This window comes from Engystomops pustulosus, chromosome 1 (assembly GCF_040894005.1).
Source record: "Engystomops pustulosus chromosome 1, aEngPut4.maternal, whole genome shotgun sequence".
NCBI classification, from domain to species: domain Eukaryota; kingdom Metazoa; phylum Chordata; class Amphibia; order Anura; family Leptodactylidae; genus Engystomops; species Engystomops pustulosus.
Window position 1 is genome coordinate 53,891,333 of NC_092411.1, and position 5,807 is coordinate 53,897,139.

Here is a 5,807-nt window from a genome sequence, read left to right on the forward strand (position 1 = left end):
ACCTTTTGCTTACTTCTAATGGAGGTTGAGAGAATCATCTGGCCATTAATATTTATAAAAAGATCTGGATCTTGGATATACTGGTTTTATTGCCCAAGTATCCTGGCCTGTTTTTTTAAATAGAGGATTTTACTTTAATAATTACTTACTCATAATTTTACTTTCCCTACTTTTATCACAACACTATCTTCGGGCTGTCTTCTTGAGTCAAGGACCACTCTAGTGACAATAGCGAGACTCAATAACATTGGTATCAAAACTAATAGTGATAATTGCTTGAGAACATAAAAAAACAACTGCTCTGGAATCAGTGGGAAAGCCCTTATTAAAGGATGCAAGCACCAGCTCAGGGTATGGCCAAAGCTGCTTCGGCGCACCAAGCGCGCGACCTTGCGCGCGGCTCTGCTTCACTTCCTATGTAGATGCGCGCATGGTCACGTGTTTGGTGCGCCTAAACAGCTCCGGCCATAAAGATTAAAAAGTGTTTTAAACCACGATGCAGCGGTTTGGGACACTAACAAAAGTAAACTCTGGCACCAGCTCACCCTGAGCTGGTGCTCGGTATTTCCATCTTACACCTTCCATATCATGTGGTAGGTTTCCTTTAAAGAGAAAAAAGCAGGACAGATTCCTGAGGAACCCCAATGGCAAGATGAATGAGGAGACTGGTTACATAATAAGTAAACCAAGATATAGCAGTGATCCTAAAGCCAAAAAAGTGTGGCGTCCTCAGGAGGATGGGATTCAGGGTGAAATGCTGCAGAGAGATCCTAGAGAAGGAGAATAGTTATCAGTAGATGTATCTGTCAGGAAAGCTTCTGATACTTGATGGCAGATACTAGATAAGATATCAAGGAATCCGTTTGCTGCCTGGGTTACACAACTGAGGTCATAGTTGTCTGCAGTTTAGGACACAAAGGTTGTAGAAATCTAAAAAATGTTTTAGATGATTGAATATGAGAAGTAAAATCGGTTTGTTTGGTGCGGGAAAGGGATTCTCCTGATGCTGATCTCAGGGCCAGTTTATCTCTGTGTTTTTAAAGGTGATATAAAGGTTTTTTTTCTAAATTTTAAGGCATTTTTGATTTAAGTTTTGGAAAATATAAAAAATTTTAAAATATTTTTTATATTTACCATTGCTGGCCACTAGATGGAGCAACATTTATGTATCATTGCACCATACAGAGTTTTAATGTCATCATTGAGGAGAGAATCCTGCCTTTATTCTCCTGAAAGTGGGAGAACATGTCACTTGATAGCATTAACCCCTTCATGACTGCCATACGGCTACATACGTCCTATCTGCACATGCTTCCTGCAGAAAGGATGTTTATACAATAAAATACAACTTTATTGATCCCCTAAGGGGAACATTTTGTACATAGTGTTCAGGCAATTGTTACACAGTAAGACACGGGTTTAACGATACAAATAAATACTTTGAGAGGCGCATTCTTACATGTTGCTAGTTCCTTGGTTGTATAAAAACAGTTACAGGACATTGCACAACAGAGCACAATACAGGTTACATGACATATGGGGACATATGGGGAAGCAATTACGGTACAAAAATATACCAGTCACAATAACACAGACACAGACTAGACAGACATGTGTAGGGGATGATTTTATAAACATCATGACAGTGGCCAAGTTCAAACAGCTACATCTCCTGAACCCTGGCACCTAGAAACACAATTTTGGTGTTATATTACTGTATATACTCGAGTATAAGCCGAGACCCCTAATTTTACCATAGAAAACTGGGAAAACCTATTGACTCGAGTATAAGCCGGGGGTGTAGTATACAGCCAGCCAGCCCCCATGTAGGATACAGCCAGCCAGCCCCCATGTAGGATACAGCCAGCCCCCGTGTAGTAGTATACAGCCAGCCAGCCCCACGTAGTATACAGCCAGCCCTCATGTAGTATACAGCCAGCCCAAAGTAGTATACAGCCTGCCCCTTGCAGTATACAGCCTGCCCCCATGTAGCATACAGCCTGCCCCCATGTAGCCTACAGCCTGCCCCCATGTTGTATACAGCCTGCCCGCAGTAGCATACAGCCTGCCCCCATGTAGCATAATGCCTGCCCCATGTAGTATACAGCCTGCCCCCATGCAGTATACAGCCTGCCCCCATGCAGTATACAGCCTGCCCCCATGCAGTATACAGCCTGCCCCCATGCAGTATACAGCCTGCCCCCATGCAGTATACAGCCTGCCCCCATGCAGTATACAGCCTGCCCCCGTGTAGCATACAGCATGCCCCCGTGTAGCATACAGCCTGCCCCCGTGTAGCATACAGCCTGCCCCCATGTAACATACAGCCTGCCCCGTGTAGGATACAGCCTGCCCCGTGTAGGATACAGCCTGCCCCCGTGTAGCATACAGCCTGCCCCCCGTGTAGCATACAGCCTACCTCCATGTAGCATACAGCCTGCCCCCATGTAGCATACAGCCTGCCCCCATGTAGCATACAGCCTGCCCCCATGTAGCATACAGCCTGCCCCCATGCAGTATACAGCCTGGCCCCATGCAGTATACAGCCTGCCCCCATGCAGTATACAGCCTGCCCCCATGCAGTTTACAGCCTGCCCCTTGCAGCATACAGCCTGCCCCTTTGCAGCATACAGCCTGCCCCGTGTAGCATACAGCCTCCCCCCTTGTAGCATACAGCCTGCCCCCATGTAGCATGCAGCCTGACCCCATGTAGCATGCAGCCTGCCCCCATGTAGTATACAGCCTGCCCCCATGTAGCATACAGCCTGCCCCATGTAGTATACAACCTGCCCCCATGCAGTATACAGCCTTCCCCATGTAGTATACAGCCTGCCCCCTGCAGTATACAGCCTGCCCCATGTAGTATACAGCCTGCCCCCATGCAGTATACAGCCTGCCCCTTGCAGCATACAGCCTGCCCCCGTGTAGGATACAGCCTGCCTTCGTGTAGCATACAAATAAAAAAAATAAACTTCATACTCTGGTCGTAGTGTGCGACAGCCGGCAGATCGCATGGACGCGACTCTGCCGGCTAGAGAAGATAGAAGACAGAAGAGGAAACACAGGGAGCCGCCGGGAGCCGCCAGGTGCCGCGAGGAACATTGGGGACACCGGAGGGTGAGTATTAAATTTTTTTTTATCATTGACTCGTGTATAAGCCGAGGTGAGGTTTTTCAGCACATTTTTTGTGCTGAAAAACTCGGCTTATACACAAGTATATACGGTAAACAGAATCTCCCCAATAAAGATATCAGGGTTGTGTATGGATGCTTTACGCAGCCAGGGATATTTACTAGATTTGTAGTAAAAATATTTTATTTTATATACAGCTTTCTATTTCCATTTATAACTTTAAGGCTACATTCACACTGCTGTATGGCGGACATATGTACGGCCTATATACGTCCACACTAGACGGCAATGGGTGCAAGGGGTCCTACGGGAGTGGTACGGCGCTCCGCACCCTGTGAAAAGATAGGACATGTCCTACCTTCTCTGGGCATACAGCGCCGAGTGCCATAGTCGTCTATATAGAGGGAGGCGGCATGTGCCCACCGTAGTACGGGACAGCAGGCAACGGCAGTGTGAATGTAGCCTAAGAGTAGATATCTCCAGTTCTGTGAAGCATCCATACACAATCCATATATCATTTTACTGGGGAGATTCTCCTGTTTAATATGACACCAGAATTTCTAGGTGCCAGGATTCGGGAGATATAGGCGTTTGAAGTGCCCTCCTCCTGCCTGTCAGCTGAAGGGAGAATGTAGAAGCAGCTGCAGGAAAGACTTAACTTACAGTTTGCAGAAGTTAATGCACCCGCTGCATCTATATCTGAACTTGGGGAAAGGGTGATGGAATGATATATAGCATATTTTGGTCAAAGTTTATTCAATATTACGAATTTAAAAAACTTTAATCGAAAAAATTTGAAAAAAACAACTTTTTTTCACATTTGCAGTCATTTATTGGCTAATTTTATAAAGAAAAAAAATATGTAATTTATAAAACTATCCCGTCAAGTAAGAGTCTCACAAAGTAAAAAATGTTTTGATATTTAAAGCGTTTCCAAAGATATAGTCATTTAACTCTTTAAGGACCGGGCCCTTTTTTGTTTTTTCATTTCCATTTTTCACTCCCCACAATCAAAAATCTATAACTTTTTTTGTATACGTAAAGAGCTCTGTGACGGCTTGTTTTCTGCGTAACAAATTGCACTTCATAGTGAAGGTACCTCTTCCATGCCATGTACTGTGAATTGGGGAAAAAATTGGTGAAAAAACGCATTTGCACCGTTTTCTGTTGGGCCTGGATTTTACAGCTTTCACTGTGCGCCACAAATGACATGCCTACTGTATTCTTTGGGTTGGTATGATCATGGGGATAACAAATTTGTATAGGTTTTATAATGTTATCATACAGTTACAAAAATTAAAACCTCCTGTACAAATTTTTTTTTTTTAGATTTTGCCATCTTCTGACGCTAATAACTTTTTCATACTTTGGTGTAGGAGGTGTGGATGGTGTCATTTTTTGCGACTTTTGATAAAGTTTTCAATGCTACCATTTTTAGGACTGTGCGACGTTCTGATCACTTTTTATAGAATTTTTTATATTTTTCAAGATGGCAAAAAAGTGCCATTTTCAAATTCGGACGCTATTTTCCATTACTGGGTTAAACTCACTGAAAAAGTGACATTATTTTTTGATAAGTCGGGCATTTTTGGACGCGGCGATACCTAATGTGTTTATGATTTTTACAGTTTATTTATATTTATATAAGTTCTAGGGTAAGGGGGGTGATTTGAATTTTTAGTTTTTTTTAATTATAATTTTTTTAAAACTTTTTTTTGGTTTTACTATTTTTCACACTCCCTAGGTTACTTTAACCCTTGGTTGTCTGATTGATGCTATAATATAATGCCATACTACAATATGGCAGTATAAGGAGATTTTCCTCCTCATTCATTACAATGTGCAATTAGCACATAGTAATGAATGGGTTAAATCCAGACAGCCCCTTTGGAAGACTCCACCGGCAGCTTTAACGGCAGCGATGTGCGGGTGTTACCAGTATGTCTTTGCTGCGATAATCTTCTAATATTTGTTATCCATGGCCTCCCTCCTTCTAACATCAACTAAAATTATGCTTAGTCTTAGGGGCTGTGGTGGGTAATGAAGTATCACAGGCTGTAACAATGAGCAGAGCAGGCTATCCATCAGCCTGTATAATCTAGCAGCAAGACAGACAGGGGTAAGTGAGACATGTTCTGCTCATTGCAACAGCCTTTGAAAAGCCATTACTGAGGGGCTCCGGATGCACCCACTAGAGCCTTTCAGACTCATTAGCATTATGTTAAAAGTTACTGTATAACCTGTGTGCACTATATAAATTAAGGAATGAATTATTACTGTTAAAAGTTTATTTTTTAGAAGGAACGAGGCCACCACGGCTCCGGGTTTATTTTGATGGGAGAATTAATTTTTTCCCAGTCATTGAGGACGTCCAGGTCTCAATAGAAATGACTCAGTTTTGTGTCTCTTGCAGGCAGTATATGCTCCTCAGTTCGGACTTGCCTTCCATGACGTTTTCTGTGGCAGTGCGGAGCCGCAGCCCGAGTCTGAACATGAGCCGCAACTTAGAGAGCGAGTACCTCTGAGGGAGGTGTGGTGATATTTATAGTGTAACCTTCTGCGGCCACACCTCCAACAAGCCCGTTGTCCAATCGGTTTTCTCCTTGTTGCCAGGGGCAGCGATGGGTTTTACTGGATGCTGATTTGTTATTGGTAGTCAATTTCCTTCACGTCAC